This window comes from Jaculus jaculus, chromosome 7, assembly GCF_020740685.1.
Source record: "Jaculus jaculus isolate mJacJac1 chromosome 7, mJacJac1.mat.Y.cur, whole genome shotgun sequence".
In the NCBI taxonomy this organism is placed as follows: domain Eukaryota; kingdom Metazoa; phylum Chordata; class Mammalia; order Rodentia; family Dipodidae; genus Jaculus; species Jaculus jaculus.
This window is the reverse complement of record NC_059108.1, coordinates 73,311,712-73,330,826: the sequence shown is the minus strand read 5'-3', so window position 1 is coordinate 73,330,826 and position 19,115 is coordinate 73,311,712. Positions and strand designations below refer to the sequence as shown.

At 39.1% G+C, this 19,115-nt stretch overlaps 1 non-coding gene across 1 annotated transcript; it reads left to right on the top strand.

The window, feature by feature from the left end:
• The first annotated feature begins 2,248 nt into the window (after window positions 1–2,248).
• Window positions 2,249–2,355, top strand: LOC123462470. Its single transcript, XR_006638292.1, has one exon. It is a non-coding gene; the product is annotated as a U6 spliceosomal RNA (small nuclear RNA).
• Window positions 2,356–19,115: the final 16,760 nt, after the last annotated feature.

Sequence of the window (19,115 nt, the reverse complement as noted above, 5' to 3'; positions counted from 1 at the left end):
CTGAATTAAATTATAATTGCCTATAATTACCAGCCTGCCTTCTGAAGAAAAGAGGCTATATTCTGTGTCTCTATACCTTCAGCCATTTAATTATGATAGTAGATGTTTGACTAGTAATATAGATAATTTTTTATTAATAGGAACTTAACTTTATAGAACCTCATCCATATACAAGGCTGCTACTAGCCTCAGTGAATAACAGAGATGAAAAAATAGTTTTAGACTTCTTTAGAAAAGTCAGAAGGGACAAATAAAATGAATGTAAACTAACTGAGAAAAAGGCAAAAGCTTCAGATTTCAGAGTCCAGTAAATATAGAGAACATAACCATCCATACATAGGCTTAAGAATTACTATGTCAGCGTGCTTCACTTCCCTCTCTGTGCAGCTACAGATGAATATATAAAAGACATCACTGACCACCAACATGAAAAAGATCACATAGTCCCTGTGATTGTACTGCAGGCCCATACACGGGAGCTGTAAGTGGGTAGTGAGAACATGACGGAGATCCAAGTGAAGGCTCAAGCTCTCGGGTGAGTGGGACCGAGCAGCTTTCTTGAGGAGGTAATATGTAAGATCAGCCTGTCCTCAAGGACAGAGAAGAGTGCAGTATTGCACATGGTAGGGTGGGGATGGCATAACCACTGCTACCAAAACCAGAGTGGAAAGAGAAAAACAGCTTAGTGTTTTTAATCATTAATTTGACTACAAACTGAATGTGAGCCTACCATGGAACTTCAATAAACAAATAGTTTTCCATACATTTTCTGTGAAAGTACCTAAATGGTAGAAAATAGAATGGTCCACGATCTGATGGATCTCTTCATAAGGAAATAATTGGATCCAAATGTCTGATGTACCTGGTATTGTTCATGAATTGGGAAATTGAATACTGTGTGAAATTATGAAGTACCAAGTGTATAATAATTATTCATTGATATGCTAATAAGCCTTAGAAAATTTTGCATTTTCCTTATAAAAATTATACATAACCTGTAATATTTGCACATTAGTCAACAAAAGTGAGCTTTTTATCTCCTAGAAACTACATTAGGACTTAACTTGTAAAAATATACACGTCATTTTTGAAAACAGTTTCATATTTTTCCCAAATTACTTTATATTGTGAAAAAGTCTAAAACTGCATATAGCATTGTATAATTTGGAAAAAACACACCTTAAGGATGCACACAAACTCTTGACAAATGTGCTATTTTGTGCATCTGGCTTATGTGGGTACTGGGAAATTGTTCCTGGGTTCTTGGGCTTCATAGGCAAAAGTCTTAAGCACTAAGCAATCTATCCAGCCCTGCCTATATTTTAAAAAATATATTTTATTTATTTATTTATTTGAGAGACAGAATGGGCATGCCATTGCAAATAAACTCCAGAAACATTCACCACTTTCTACATCTGGCTTATGAGGGTACTGGGGAATTGAACCTGGGTCCTTAAGTTTCACAGGCAAATGCCTTACCTGCTAAGCCATCTCTCCAACCACACTAACTATATTTTTTAAAATACAGATTGACCACACAATGTGAGTCAGTTGCTAAATAAAGTTGAGTATGAAAATGATTGGCACAGGATTCCTGCTTATAGGGATTCATATTTTGTAATACAAGAAATAACAAAGGGAAGAGATTTTGCCACTAAGGATCCACTGATTCCCTCCTCCAAACACTGTCAGTATGGCATTGAAGAGCTGAGTAATCACAATGTTTTCTTTCTTTAAAAAAAAAAAAAAAAGTATTTGCAAGAGGGAAAGGGAAACAGACAGAGAGAAAAGAGACAGATTGAGTGTGTGGGCATCCCAGGGCTTCTAGCCACTGCAAGTGCACTCCAGACAAATGTGCTCCTTGTGCATCTGGCTAACATGGGTCCTAGAGTATCTAACCTTGGGTCCTTTAGACTTGCAGACAAATGCCTTAATCTTTAAGCCATCTCTCCAGCCCTTATTTTTGTTCGCATTTTTTTCTAGCCATAGAATGTCACAAAGCGATCTTTAGACAAATTATGTTCTTATTTAATGTTGTATTTAGATATCTTTCAATTTTATATTAAGAATAAATAGAAGCAATATTTAAAATTATAATGTGATCTGTGTGCTTAATGGGAGAAAACCATTTATTTATAATGGTTTGTTTATAAATGTTTGTAGAAATAGTTCAATAAATAATGAAGTGAGATATATGGAGAAACAAATGATAAAATAGTTCCTTATCTGCCAATAAAATGTCATAATTGTGCTTGCTTCAACAGCATATATGCTAAAATTGGAACAATACAGAGAAGATTAACATGGCCCCTGTGCAAGGATGACACACAAATTTGTCAAGTGTTCCATATTAAAAAGAAACTGATGTCGGGCTGGAGAGATGGCTTAATGTTAAGGCATTTGCTTGCAAAGCCAAAAGATCCTGATTCAATTCTCCAGGACCCACATAAGCCAGATGCACAAGGTGGCCTATGCATCTGGAGCTCATTTGCAGTAGTTGGAGGCCCTGACATGCCCATTCTCTCTCTCTCTCTCTAATAAATAAATAAAAAATATTCTTTAAAATAGATGTCATAATTGAACACAACACACTGTGTTAAAATCAGTATTTTTATTTTATTTTTATTTATTTATTTGAGAGCGACAGAGAGAGAGAGAGAGAGAATGGGCGCACCAGGGCTTCCAGCCACTGCAAACAAACTCCAGATGCGTGCGCCCCCTTGTGCATCTGGCTAATGTGGGTCCTGGGGAACTGAGCCTCGAACCGGGGTCCTTAGGCTTCACAGGCAAGCGCTTAACCACTAAGCCATCTCTCCAGCCCTAAAATCAGTATTTTTGAAGATTAATTTTTCCTTAATCTTATAGCTATTCAATGTAACTCCAAATTCCTTATTTATTTATGATTTTTCCAGATCTAAGTCAGAGGGTTTAAAGAAGGTCACTTTAGTTGACAGTATCATCATGAATGCAAAGAATGGAGATAACTTTAGAACAGCTGCATTGCCATCTCATAGTTTGTCATGGTACCTTTGATAGCCTGAATAATTTGTGTAGCCATACACATAATGTACCATATAATCTGCATATGTTACTATTTCCCTTCTATATTTATGTCAAGACGTCTGTCACCCACAGTGAATGCTGCATATCCTACTGGGTGATAGAGTCTTTCCAATGATGATTTCATTACAGATGAGAAGTACATTTGAGAAAGAAGTTGTTTCTTGCTATCAATACACATCTAAACTCCAAGGTTCCAACAAAGGCTTTTCCAGTTCACCCTTTGGGATGAATGACTGGATCTTAAGGAGTTAACGTAGTTTAAGACTTGAAAGAGAAAAATGTTCCGGCAGAAAAGGCTTACAGCTAAATAATGAGTGCCAAGGTGGAGGCTGCTCCTTCTTGCCTTTAGTGCTGCAGCTGCATTATTCACAAGTGCCAATCAGCTAATCTGAAAAGAATCTGTTCTTTGCTGCACTTCTCCTTTATTGCTCCCACCCCACTGGTCTGGTGTGCGTTGCCTCCAGCTATGAGGGTTTAGAAATAGTTCCTAAACAGACAACAAAGCTGGGCTGTGTATTGGAGAGCAATGGACACTGTGGAGAGAAAGAGCTTTTGCTCACCCCCATTTCCTTTTCACATTTAGCCCCTGTCACTTCACAACTGAAAAATCCCAGGCTATTGCAAGAGGAGAAATTGCCTGTCCATTTTTGAAAATTCAACACTAACCTGTTAGTGAGGACTCAGAGTGTAGGTCTGATGCAGGACTCTGAGATATTTGTCATGGGGGGAAATTCCTTGCTACAAGAAATAATTTAAACCAACATGATCACTGCTGTCACAGCTGAACACCGTGTGACTAAGGGAATCAGACATGACGATTTACAGTTAAAAACAAAGACCCCTACAGAGGAAGCTGAGACCCATGTTGCACAATTATCATTTCACTGACACGTTGAATATCCTCATAAAAACTCACTACATTATTATGCCAAATGTGGGTACGCACATGAACATACCTGGGCAATGGTTGTAGAGACCAAAGTAAATATATGTATAAATAATTGGAAATGTATCTTATAACCAAGTGAAGTGTAGTATCTTAGAAAAATTGATTAATGCTCCTGGGTGCTTTCAGAAGCACCCATTAAGAATGTTGGAATTTATGTGGGTCTACTGGGGAGTAATTATCACTCAACGTATTAGCAGTGAAAAATCAGAGATTGTTTTTGCCAACTTTTCTCCCTTCCAAGGCAAAGTTAAGCATTCCCCCAGATTGAGTCAAATAGTCTTTGTTAATTTCCTGCAGTAATTGACCAACTGGTGATTCAAGAGTGGCACTTGGTTCTATTGCAGATGGCATCCTGACAAATATAGGGATAAGTACTCTGTCTTCTTTCTGAAACAGAGATGGCTGCATGCTCCAGACAAGACGCATACGGAAAGGACTTATGGTTCTGTCAGGTGATGTGGGTGTGGCCTGAGCTGGTTTGTCTTTTACTGTTGGCTCTTAAGTAAAATGAATGGATATATTCCCACTGCAGGACAGGCTAACATGGCTGGTTCATATGAATAACTTACTCTCCTCTCCAATCCCACACAGGCACCATGAGATTCTTAGGCTTCATCACAAGCCCAGCACCGCTTCCATCCCATAATGACAGCCTCAGCACTTCACTCATAACAGATACTTCAGGCTTCTTTCTACCTTTCTCCTGCTACACTCAGTTCAGTCTCATGCCTCCTTTTGCCTCAGACCCACAGACCTGCTTCCTGTCATGCCACTAAACTCCATTCTGCTCCATATTATTTCTCCTCAGAAATAGCTAATTAGGGATTGCAAAGCCATCGGGTAGTTGGTGGCTCAGCAGACCACAGACCATTCTGAAGTCAAAGAAAGTACGGTGCCCTCTTGAATGGGGCATGAGCCCAGAGAAGTGAAACTTCCATTTTCTAGCAAGGAAAAATGCAATCACTTAATAGACTCATCGTTCCTAAAACAGTTAAGTCATATTTTTGGTCACAGATACTTCATTTGTTAAGGCAGGTGACTGAGAATCTAACCAATGCATCATTTTCTCCTGAAAAAATATGCACTCCCTGCCACTTTGATGTACATACATAAAGCCACTTAAATGTGGTTTTCTGACATGAGCTATTTGACATGACTTATTGATGTTTACTTGCATATATGTGTGTCTATAAAATACCATGTCTAGAGAAGTGCAAAGCAAGAGAAGAGGAATGGAGAGAGGGAGGGAGGGATGAAAGGAGAGAAAGCGCATGCGAACAAGAGCAAGCTGTTGAAAAAAAAAAAAAAATCAAAGTACTGCAATGCAGTTTTACATACGGGCCTGTAGGAGCCAATGGAATGTTATTAGACCATAAAAGCACATCAGGCTGATTTATGGTTTCTGATCAAGGTTTCTGTGAAAATTACTCTGCATCACCGGCTCAAGGTGACTGCTACCATTAATGTGTGGAAAATAAATGAGATGGGGAGGTTGATAGCAGAGGAAGGAAAGAAGTGCCGAGGCGGTTTATATAGCACAGGTTCCCCATTTTGTTTTACAGTGCAGAGAAGCCTGTCATCAAAATGATTGCTGTGGGGCAGGAACGGCAATTCTTGGTAATTAGATCTTATGGCATGTAGCTGGTGCTTTCTTATAGCGAATATATCAGGATATCAGGAAGAACGCCTGCTTTCTGCATACCATCTTTTTTTTTGTTGTTTCTTTTCTCCTCATATTCAGATATAGTAGCTTAAATTTAAAAGAAAATATCTTGTAATTATGTTTTCCTGACTATTTCTTTTTGCTGACATTCACTCCACCTCAACTGTTTTGTGACTCTGCTTCTAAGAATATTGCTGTCCTCCAAACAAATAAGCGTTCACATTTGAGACTTTCCAAAAGAACTGACAATCCAGAAATATTTTGTCTATTACCTAATTGTCACTAACAGATCCACAGGACTTTTCTTCTTGCCTGTTTATAATTCATCACCAAAGCATTACATAGATGATATGCCATGCTGCGTGTTTAGATGTGGATGAGTACCATGTATCACAAAATTTCAAAGCATGGTTGCTGCTGTGAAAGGTATGAAAGCCGCTTGCTTAAAAAACATCCTACTCCTCCTTTATTACATTAGGAATCTCTATATGGTTAAGAACTGCAGAGTATAATCTGCTGCCAGCTTTTTAACTGCATTCAATTGTAGAGAACCCAACACTGTGCAGTATTTATGATGCAACTCAGTAAATTGAAAGGTTTAAAAATCTTTTTCCTGGCTGTTCAAACTTGTCCTCTGGTTCTCCTGTGTAGCAGTTCACATTGGGAACACATGGTGTCACTTTCACAGCTCCCTTCTATGCTAACTGTCTTTAAGAAATATCTATGAGGAAAACCTTAGGAATGAGAACACCAGCATGTCCAGCCAAGAAAGAATGGGGCCTGTGTTTCTTTTATCCTGTGTTTTTTATGGTTTTCAATTCGCTTTTTAATTTTTTTAAGTTAGCATATGAAATAGTATGTTGAAATATGACATTTTAAATATATATGCCATTATAGTTTATTCTTATTCATACTCTTCCCTTTCCCCCCTCTTGCTGGTCCCCTCCCCTACACACTTCTGCTTCATGTCACCCTATGTGCTTTAGCAACTTTTTCCATTTCAACAACATAGACTACTCAAACCATCCCATCTTTATATTAGATAAAACCTTGATCAAGTGTTTCATTCCTACATTTGCAGGCCTAGGAGCATGTGTGCACGAACACACACACACATTCTAGGATATTAGTTAGAACAGACATTCAACCGTGATGCTTTTACACATGCAGCCAAGTATCTTGGTTTGACAGCTCAGAAGATATGATCAACATTCTATTCCAAATATACAGACTACAATGAAATGAATGTAGGAAATTAAATCTACTACTCATGTGGCACATAAATTTTTCATATTTCTTTTGATCACAAGTGCACAGGTAGATCGCATGGTGATGTAAAGATCCAGAAAAGCTAAGTGTTTTGTTCCATATCATTTTCATTTACCATGATAGAGCCAGTTCTCATTTGTTTTACTTTTCTCTGTGTAGGAAACAATATTTCAAATATTTTGATTATCCTGGAAAAAGTCTACTATTTTGTGTTGCTTTGCTAGGCAAAACAGACAAGTTACTAGGTAACTTTCCTAACCTCTTTGGCTTCCTTGGTTTGTTCAACTTCATGCAATATATATATATATATATATGGCTTCTCTCTCTGAGCTTTGTCTGTTATGAGGGGTCCAACTTCTTCTGCCATTATGGAACTTATCCTGGATCTCTAAGATTCAGTAAATATCTCTTCTTCCATACTGTGCCTGGTCTGGAAGTTCATCTCAGCAATGTGAAGTTGTCTATTACAAACACATACATGCACATACATTCTATGTGAAACAGAAAATTGTATGATAGGATAGAAGCCAGAAATAGTAGGAAGATATGTTTTTCCTGCAATGACCCCTACATTTTAATATTAAAATATAGCTCTAAAGATGAGAGAGAGAGAGATTGAGAGAGAAAGAATGGGGAAACCAAAGCCTCTAGCCAGTGCAAATTAACTCCAGACACATATGCCACCTTGTGCGTTTGGTTTTACATGGGTACTGGGGAATCGAACCTGGGTCCTTAGGCTTTGCAGACAAGGACATTAACTGCTAAGCCATCTCTCTAGCCCATCAATTTAAGAATTTTGATGTGGATGTTAATACTCAGGACATGATTGCCACTAAATTCTTTCTTGGCTTAGAAAGCCACACAGGTGGACTAAAGGCATGTGTGTGCTCATTTCATAAAAAGCAGCAAGTCAGAAAAGAGCATAGCAAGAGATTGAGGATCATGATTCTAATAAAACAGCAGCTGTCTACAATCCCTTTCCCCAGACAACAAGCAGTAAAAAATATGAGTCTCCATGTTTTCTTGATGTGTGGAAAAGACATTCTCTCCTGCCATAGAAATCCTACCTTTGCTCTCAGTTAACTATCCAGAAATAAAATATCATGCTTTCACCCTTCTCTCAGGAAACACATCATGGTAACTCTGTTTAAATTTAGAGAAGTGGATGGAAACAATTGACCTCTCAGCCTTAGTAGCTTCAACCTGTAGACCCATGTGCTTCTTCAGAGAATCAGTGCTCACACAATACCTTGTGTTATGTCAGTTTTGCTATAAAAGTACCCAGCAATTTTTAAAATATTATAATTTTTAAATTTTCCATTTATTCCAAAAGACATCATCTAGTAGCCTATCACAAAAGAAACAAAAAGAATGACAAAGTCCTTTAATACACAGATAAGAATCCTTCCAAGTTTTATATGATAAGTTCAATTTATCACAAGAACAATTTCATTTTCCTAGTGTTCTTTTAAAAGTTTAGCAAACCTTTACAGAAAAGTTTCTTCAAGCCATTTATCTTTCATGCACATAAAAGAACCCATCTGAAATGTACCTCTTCCCAAGCACAGAGACAAAAAGGACAGACATCAGCCATTTTGAAGATATCACATTGTGGCAGGCTAAAAATGGTAAGATTATTTTGATATGGAAATTTAACTTTTGCCTCTTTCCTTTGTGGCAGAAGTTTAAGCATTTCTTTCTGTCATAAAGGAGAAAGGTTCTTTTGGGATTGTTTAACTCTTATTTTAAAAACATTTGTATTATATTTATCTGAGAGAAAGAAAATGAGTGCACTTGCACCAGGGCCTCTTGCTGCTGAAAATGAACTCCTGAAACACCACTTTGTGCATCTGGCTTTACATGGACACTGGGAAATTGATCCCAGGCCCACAGGCTTTGCAAGCAAATGCATTTAACTACTGAACAATCACCCCATCCTAATGACTGATCAACTCTTGTTATAAAGGTCCAACAAGATCCATTGCAAATGAATTTGAGGAATGGTGAGGTACTATGGAAAAAGAAAACAATGCATTCTGGGTTTTCAAAATGCTTTAGAAAAAGCAAATAGAGATGAGCTTCTCTGTCAATCTAGGGGAGATTCCACCCAGTTCTGAGAAAAGAAAAGAGAGGAAGGATAATTGTGATGTATCCTGAAAAACAGGCATCATTTCTCAATGTCTGTTTCACCAGCCTGCCTGATGAGAAGTTTTGTAATTCTCTGAAAGATACTTTGGAACATTCAGAAGTTATCTGTGAGCTATATCAATACATAAAATGACCTAGATATCACTTATGTCCATGTCTCAGGCTAACTGTCCTCTCTGTTTGTTTTTTTTTCTTTTTTTCTTTTTTTCAAGAGAGCAAACAAGAATTTGTCTAGAAATGATCTAGCTGGAGTGATGCTTGTTCAGGTTTCAGGTATGTTATATTTGATTTTCTTTAGTTGTGTAGGCACTGGTAAGTTGCTGTTGTATTAACTTTTCTTAGGGGACATTACCACATTATCATCCCAGACAAAGAATCAATAACAGGCAAAATAAATTATTTCACCAAAATCCAACTGGGTGAACCAATGAGTTTGTTTGGTTGTGATGAAGTCAGGTTCCCATTGCTGGCAGAAAACACTAAACCAAGAGCAGCTTGTGGAGAAAAGAAAGGTTGATTTTGGCTTATAGACTCAAGGGGAAGCTCCATGATGGCAGGGGAAAATGATGGCATGAGCAGAGGGTAGATATCATCCCCTGGCCAACATCAGGTGATAATAGCAATAGGAAAGTGTGATAAACACTGGCTATAACACCCAAAAGCCCACCCCCAACAATACACTGTCACCAGGAAGCATTTAGTCCCAAATCGCCATCAGCTGGGAGCTTTGCATTCATAATACCTAAGTTTATGGGGGACACCTGAATCAAACCACCACAAGTTACTTACAGGATCATGGACCACTCCAAAGGCAGCTGTATCACCTAAAGGTCTACAAAGGATAATTGAAGACACATGGAAGCTGTGTCTCTGGCGCTGACTACACAATTTGACAGCAGCTCAGGTAGTCTGAGAGCCTTTCCCTAAACAATTCTTACCCCTCATGTAAGCTTTAAGAAGGGCCTATGGATCTGGCAAATTGCAGGAACTTAACATTTGACCCTTGTAGTGAGCCTGTTTCAATTTCAAACTTCCTTATAAGCCTCCTTCCTTGATTACATGTTTCAGTTGGGAGGAAATTGCTATACAATAGTTGTCCATGCTCATGCTAAGGCAAGCAACCCCAAACTCACAGAGAGAAAAAGTGAGACACACAGAGACAGAGAAATAGAAGAGAGAGATATTCAAAGTAGAAGTAGGACTGGCCAGGAAAAGCCAGGAAGGGGAACAAAAGAAGGAAATAGGAAGTGAATATGATCAGATCACATTACATACATATTTGAAATTGTCAAAAATAAATTAAAAAGTAGTATGCTAAATCTACATTAGGAATACTTTGTGAAGCCCAGCATTGACCATATCCTCACTAGGATCCTGAAATTCTGAACATCTGGAAAAGAAGCTGGAGATCATGATATGCAGAAAAGTATGGAAGGGATGAAAACAAAAATATATAGTTATGAAACCTATTGGAGCTCATGTCACATGTTCTCCTCTCATAGAAAAGAGTTCTTAGAATTTATGAGTAATCCACCCAATTTGTCAGGGTGGAGAAACTGACTGAGGTTGAGAAGCAAGAACATATATAAGAATGTTGGTTTTACATATTTCCGTTGGAAACCCACTAAGTACTAGGGTGAAACACATTAAATGTTAAATGCTCAACTCTGGTTTGATTATTAAATTGACAATTTTTGTAGTCTAATATAGTATATATTGGGGGATGTTGGAAGGCCCTAGTGCTAGACAAAGAAGTTTTATGTAAGTTGTTCTCAGAAAACTTCTGTTGTTGGGGAAAGAGCATAATGAAGGAGCTTCTAATGAAAGTGTTTCTTTTGTTTTTCCTTGATTAAATGTTTGTTTGGAAATGGGCTTCTCCTCTGGCTCCTCCCAGCTTTATTTACCATTACCACTAACCTAGGCCTTCTTGCAAAATGACTGAAAACAGGTTTCTAACTCCAGACATCTTTTTAGTCTCTCTCTTTCTCTTCTACCATGACAACAGTGACATCAAAATCTAGACTTTGACTTCTGGTCAAGAAGGTGTCCACCTAACCATGCCGCACCTCCCTGGGAAGGAAAGGCAAGGTATTAAGGGTTCACTGGGTCTTTTAAGGGAGAGCAATCTCTAATAGATCACCAATGGGAGGGTACAGAGGGGGAAAAAAGTGAATTGGCTGATTCTGGTGCTCTCTGGTAGCCCACCAGTCCCCCAACACCCCCAAGCAGCTGCCCTAGCCATAGTGCCAGCTGCAGGATGCCCTGCACTTACTACAGGAAAAGGAACCCAGGCCAGCAAGTTCCACTTGCCTCACTGCACAGGGTCAATCATCCAGTTACCACCACCTACATTGACCTTGGGAAGACTACCCACCAGCCTGCCTGAGTTCAGACCTGATCCATTCATCTGTGCGCCTTGCACTCACTGCCCATCCACCCGTGTGAGCTCAGCCCACTCCAGCTATCTGCCTGCTCTCTGCATTGGCCACCTGTCTGCAGTGAGCTCAGACCCATTCCAACTGCCCCTGTGCATTCCATCTTCCCATATGTGTGCTCAGGACCACTCTGCCCATCCATTTCACCAGCTCAGATCCAATCTCCTGTCTGCCTGGTGCATGGCATGTGCACAGCTGAGGCCACTCTGGCTGCCTGCCTGCATACAAGCTCAGGCCTGTTTTGCCCTGTCTGCACAAGATCAGGCCAGCTCCACCAGGCTGCCTGTGCCAGCTCAGGCCCAATCTCCAGTCTACCCACTGCACATGGGAGCACATGTTGATCCACCTACCCATATGTGAGCTCAGGACCCTCTGCCTATCTGCTTGCCCACATGCGAGCTCAGTCCCACTCTCCTAAGAGGTACCACTTCCACCACCCATTGAGACCACAATCCTACTCTCCCTACCCATACACTGTGATGGGCAAACCACAGTGCAAAAGAAATAACATGAAAAATCAAATACAAGTAAATCCAGTAAGATCACCCAGTCCTACAATGAACATCTTTAATCAAAAAATTGAAGAGACATTAGGGTTAGAACACCAAAATGAAGATATGAGCAATGCAACCCTGACCAAACTACTGGTAGAACTTGCAGAAAAGCAACAAAGGACCTATAATAGTGTGGATGCTGGCAACACTAGTCTAGACATAATAGATAAGAAAATGGAAGGAGTTCAAAGACAGTTAAGAGATATGAAAGAGAATGAAAAAAAAAGAGGACCTCAAAAATCAGCTGGCTAAGCTAAATGAAGGCATAAAGATTTGCAAGGATGAATTCCAAGGAGCATCAAGAAAATCAGAAAATGATGTGAAAAGGGAACTTGAGAGAGGGATGGAAACTATATGTAGAAAAGTAGTAAAAAATTACAAACCTAATTGAACAAATGTGAAACCCTTTAGAAGCTCTCAAGAGTAGAGTCAGCCATGTGGAGGTTAGAAACTCAGATCTGGAAGACAAGACAGAAGAAACAGTTTGAGAGTTCAAAAGTTTCAACAAGTTCAAAAATTTCTGTACACAGAACATGAGGGTATTGTGGGATACCCTTAAACATCCTAACATCTATATCATGGAAATACCAGAGGGGAAGAAATTCAAACCAAAGGCATGGAGAATTTATTTAAAAAAATAATCGAAGAAAAATTTCCCAATCTCTCAAAAGAAAGGCCCATCAAGATACAAGAAGTTTACAGAACTCCAAACAGATTGTAACAAAAGAGAAGCACTCCAAGACATATTGTCATTAAGACTCTAAACATTGACACCAAAGAAAAAGTACTAAAAGCAGATAGGGGAAAACAGCACATCACTTTTAAGGCAACTCCATCAGAGTTACTCCAGACTTCTCAATGGAAACCCTAAAAGCCAGAAGGGCCTGGAATGGAACACTGCAAAGTCTAAGAACCTAAGGCTTCCAACCCAGCAAAAGTATCCCTCATAGCAAATGGTGAAAGAAAAATTTTCCATGACAAAACTCAGCTTTACAATTGTATGAACACAAAACCAAAACGACAGAGAGTATTTCATGAAATTCTCCACACGGAAGAATCAAATAATCAAACTCAAATACCTAAAAGAGGCAAATCACAATAACAAAGCACCAAATCACATATACTGACACAATAGTGCAAGGATCAAATAAAACCTCAGAGGCATTACCCTAAATATTAATGGCCTTAATTCCCCCATCAAGAGACACAAGCTAACAGGATGGATCAGAAAATTAGATCCTCAATCTTTTGTCTTCAAGAAACCCATCTTACCACTAAAGACAGACACCTCTTCAGGGTGAAAGGGTGGAAAACAATGGTACCAAACTGCCTGTACTTGCTGAAAAGAAAACTAATAAATTAAATTAAAAAAAATTTAAAAAAGATATTCCAAGCAAATGGGAATAAGAACCAAGCATGCATAGCTATACTAATATTGGATATAATAGACTTTGAACCAAAAATAATCAAAAAAGACAAAGAAGGACACTTCATACTTATCAAGGGATCCATCAAGAAGATATCACAATCATAAATTTTTATGCACCAAACACAGGATCACCACAGTTTATAAACAAAACCTACTTGACAATACAACAAAATAACCACCAAAACCATCATAGGTAGGGACTTCAATATTCCACTATCAGCAATAGATAGATCATCCAAATAGAAACTCAACAGGGAAGTAAGAGAGTTCAACAAAACCATAGATCTCTTAGACCTCATGAACATGTATAGAACATTCCATCCCAAATCCATAGAATACACATTCTTTTCAGAAGCCCATAGAGTATTCTCTAAAATATATCACATACTGGGTCAAAAAGCCTGTCTCCACAAGACACTGGAGAGGGTATGATGAAAATTGACCTTAATTTTCTACAGCTCCTCTACTACTACTACTACTACTTCCTCCTCCTCCTCCTCCTTCTCCTCCTCCTCCTCCTCCTCCTCCTCCTCCTCCTCTTCTTCTTCTTCTTCTTCTCTCTCTCTCTCTCTCTCTCTCTTTCTCTCTCTCTTTCTCTCTCTCTTTCTTCTCTCTAACTCTTTTATATTAGTTATCTTCCTTTTCTTAGTGGGCACTGACCTGTAACGCCCAGCACCAGCATGTGACCATCACCCACAATGAGCTTTAGAGCAGAGAGACCTACAAGGTTTCCTAAAAGAAAGACAGATTTCTGTCTAAGTAAGACCGTACTTCTGAAGACACCACATGTGGTTGACAAGTAAAATGGAATGACATTGCTGGAAGCTTGAAGAAAGTCAGTCCCCAGACAGTCAGCACATCTAGTGCCAGAAGTTGCTACATGGGCAACTGGGGGAAAATGCCCAATATCTGTCCAAGCAACTCATAGTCTAACATACTTAGCAGCAAATAGCCTGCTGTGTTGCTCACACAAGCACAATAGTGGCACACAGCCATGGTGGGAAACCAAATGTTCTTGATTTGTCTAACTGATACTGTCAGTGGAACAGGACACACAGCTGTAGCTGAGAAACAAGTCAGTACCATATCCATTATCAAGCTACCACCAATCATGGGCCTACACCTATTAAATTCTCTATGAGAAAAATAAGGGTTTTCCAATATGTTTGGTGCTAACTTTACTCTCCATTATAAAATCTGCTTCTCTTTCTCAGATAGATGCAGATCCTAAGGAGAAAACCACCCCATCATATCTCAAAATGGGCCCCATCTGAAACTAAGAATAATTGGTGAAACAAGCAAGGGTGCTGTTTTCTTGGTGAACAGGGTACCAGCACAAGGGTGAAGGATATTGACACAGAAAACAATAAATCCCTACAAAATCAGATATCCAGAGAACCAGAGGCCCCCAACACCTCATCACTGAAGCAAACTAAACATGGCTCAGGGAATGTTGCGGAAAAGGGGGAGGAAACAATGTCAGAGCCACACGTTGGGTCATGATACATAGAGACATTTCTTCTACCCATAACTGTGGGCTAACTCCACAATGCATGGCCCATGTACCTCAACAAGGAGGGGCCAGGGATAGGGGGTAGGACATGAATGAGCCTAACAATGGTACTGACTTTACTGTATTTACTGAGTATAAAACTAATTAATGAAAAATAAACTAATTAATAAAAAAGTCTCCATGTATATAGGAATATTGACATAATTCCCTGCATGATATCAGATCACAATGCTATATTGCATGAAATTAACAACAAAACACCCACCAAGAATCCCGTTGACTCCTGGAAACTGAAGAGCACACTTTTAAACAATAAATGGGTAGTGAACAAAAGAAAAAATTAAATTCCAAACTTTGTAGAAATGAATGACAATGAGAACACATCATACCAAAACTTATGGGACACAATGAAGGTGGTCCTCGGGGGAAAATTCATAGCACTAAATGCCTTCATAACAAAGGCAGAGAGATCCCAAATCAATAACCTAACCATCCACCTAAAGGCACTGGAAAAGCAAGAAAAATCCAACCCAAAAACTTCCAGATGGAAAGAAATAATTAAGAACAGAGCAGAAATTAATGAATTGGAAACTAAGGAAACAATTAGGACAATTGATGAAACAAAGAGCTGGTTCTTTGAAAAAATAAACAAGATTGACAAACCCCAGTACCAGCAGATGGCTATCATCCACAATGAACTTTTGATCAGAGAGACATACAACGTTTCCTAAAAGAATGACAGATTTCTGTCAGAGAACTTGATGACCCACCAAAGGTTAGTGGTAAGACACTACTGCTGAAGACACCATATGTGATTGACATGTAACATGGAGTGACATGGCTAGAAGCTAGAAGAGAGTCAGTCCCCAGACAATCAGCATGCCTAGTGCCTAGTGGGGGAAATGACCAATATCTGCCAAGCAACTCATGGTCTAACCAACTTAGCAGCAAATAACCTGTTCTGATGCTCAGACAAGTGCAATAGTGGCACACAGCCATGGTGGGAAACTATCTATTCTTGATTTGGCCAACAGATCCACTCAGTGGAACTGAACCCATAACTGGAGCTGAGAAACAAGTCAGAACCAGATCCAAAAATGAGCCTGTTCTCCATTATCATGCTACCACAAATCATGGATTACAAAAGGGCCTACACCTATTGCATTCTTTCTAAAAAAAATAATGGTTGTCCCATTCATCTGGTGCTAACTTTACTCTCCATCTGAGAATCTGCTTCTCTTTTTCAGATAGATGCATATCCTAAGGAGAGAACCACCCATCATATCTCAAAAGGACCCCAGGTGAAACTAAGAATAATTGGCAAAAAAAAAAAAAAAACACCACAACAACAATGTGCTGTTTTCTTGGTGAACCTGGCACCAGCAAAAGGGTGAAGATATCAAAACAGAGAACAGTCAACTCCTACCAAATCAGATAGCCAGAGACACAGAGGCTCCCAAGACCTCATCACTGAATCTGACCTAAAATGAACCCAGCATTGCCCAAGGAAATTTGCACAAGAGGGGGCAGAAAGAATGTCAGAGCCACACATTGGGTCATGATACACAGAGACATTTCCTCCTACCCATAACTAAGGGCTAACCCCACAATGAATGACCCATATGCCCCCACAAGGAGGGGCCAGAGGGAGGGGGAAGGACAGGGATGAGGCTAATAATGGTACCAACTTGACTGTATTCATTGAGTACAAAACTAATTTTAAAAAATCTAGAATTCCCATGTTAACATATATGCCACCAATCTTGCTCACATGCAAAGATCCGTATTCTTTCAGGATTTTGGTAAAAAAAAAAAAAACCCTACTTTTAATTACATCTCTGAGCATATATGTGCATGTATGTATGTGTGTGTATGATTTTTGTGTTTATGTGTGTATGTGTGATAGCCAGAAGACAACCATGAGGCATTCCACTCTTTCGAGAAAGGGTGTCTTTGCACTGCTGCCTGCCAGCTTCTGGATTCTCTTGGCTCTGTCTGTCATAGCTATAGGTGCATAGACAGGAGAACATTTTGCATTTGTCTTGGGCCCTGAGGAAGATCAACCATAGGTTATGAGGCTTGTAAGCAAGTACCTTTGATCCCTGAGCCATCTCCTTTACCCTTTTCTTCAAGCTGATAAAGACCTGAGGCTGCCAGAGTTCAATTTCCCAGTTAAACAATTGGGTATGGCCACACATGCTTATAACTCCTGGCCTGTGGTGGTAGGAGACCAGAGAATTACTGGAGCTTGCTGACTACATCAACATGGGTCTTTGTAACATTACCTTTGCCATTTCCTATACCTTTTTACCAAGATATAAACCACTCTGCCTCCGTAACCCTCTTATTTGTTTTCCCTATTTGGTAACAGAATTTTCTGTGTGCCTCACATTACTAGCTGGTACTCTCCATCTTCTCCTTCCAGTAGATGCTGATGCTGCAGATGTTCTACTTTTACATTGCATTCTGTTTGGATTTCTTTGTTACCTTACCACTATTCCTCTATCAAACTATTCCCTACACTGTTGCCAAATCAATATTTCTTATAACTTTTATATTTTATGAATCTGGCCCAGAGATGAATGAGTCCTTGCTGAAGAAGATAAAGAGGAAGAAAATGGGAATAGGCATGTAGGTGGTCATGAAACCCCCAGTGACTTGGTGTTCCAACAGGCTCATTCAGAGAGCAGCCTACAGACAACACCAAAGTTTCCAACAGGCTCCCAATGTGATGCATTAGAAATAGAAATGGAATTGACAGATAACTCTAAGGATCATGAGGGGGATCAGTGCTATGTTCCACTGGGATTACAGGTAGGGGTGCTGAGGCTGTTTAATACTCTTGCTTTTTACTTAGACTGGAAATATGATGGCAGATTTGTGTGGTTAGGGAGGAAGAAGGGATATAGGTCAAATCACTTAAAACCAGGAGAATAATACAGATTCTAATAATCCTTTTTCTTTTTTGGAAAAAAAAAAAAAACTAAATCATTCTTAATTGTCTTTAGGGTCAGTGCAATCCTCACTGTCACTGAATTTACCCTTATATTGCTGCTTTCAGACTCCCCTATATAAACCTAATAATACATCCAATGTGGAAAAAATAGCTATTCTTTTCCAGTTTATGCTTTTATATCCCTGAAGAGTTCTCATTACCTCATCTGCCATTCAAACACTGCCTCAATCTTGCCTCCTCCCAAAAACATTCCTAAATCAGGTAGATACCACAAATTGTACATTCCTGAGCCTTTGTACCTCTTATGTAATCTGCCTTGTAGAAATCAAATTTTAACAGTGTAGCTAAGTGTCTGTACATAGCCATCATAAAAATATGCTGATTTCTTTTTGCATTCGGTCTTACATGAAGGACATTTCATACTCATCTAGTTTCTTCTATAAAATTATAAGCATCACTTTGCAGACAGACCCATGAATTAATGTTTTGTGAAGCCTACCACAATGTCTTGTCCAAAACAGGCCTTAACAAAACTTAACTAATGTATAAAATTATCTCATTATATAATTAAAATGAATAATCTAGTACTTGAGCACTACTTTTAGCCATGTTGGTATACTTTGCAGTTGAATATAAATTAATTGCTATCAATCTTTGTATTCAGAGTCCAAGGCCCAACTACTGAAGGAAGTTTTGATCTTTCACAGAGTTCCCTCTCTCCAATACTTTTGAGCATCTCCAGTTCCTAACATGTGTATTGCCTACTGCTTCTGACTAAGACTATCACAGTCCGGGGACCTCAGTTCCACCCAGTCACTATCAAGGCTAAACCCTGTTCCCTACTGTCATTCCACTCCTATAATTAGACTACTTTGTCATAACTTTTTTCATTAGAAAAAAATAAGCCTTTATCTGTATTGTGCTTGATGAAAGTGGAGGTAAGCATGAAAGTAAGCCTTTAATTAGGACAAAGAATTGCGAGACCTTCTAGCAGTAACTCTCACTCATTACCATAGTTAGTAGAGCCATAACTTTGCATCCCTGTGTTAGTGCCACCAAACTACATATAGTTAATTCTGACACTTCACAGTTCCTGGGTTCATTTGGCATAAATAATTGCTACTTGACTGAGATGT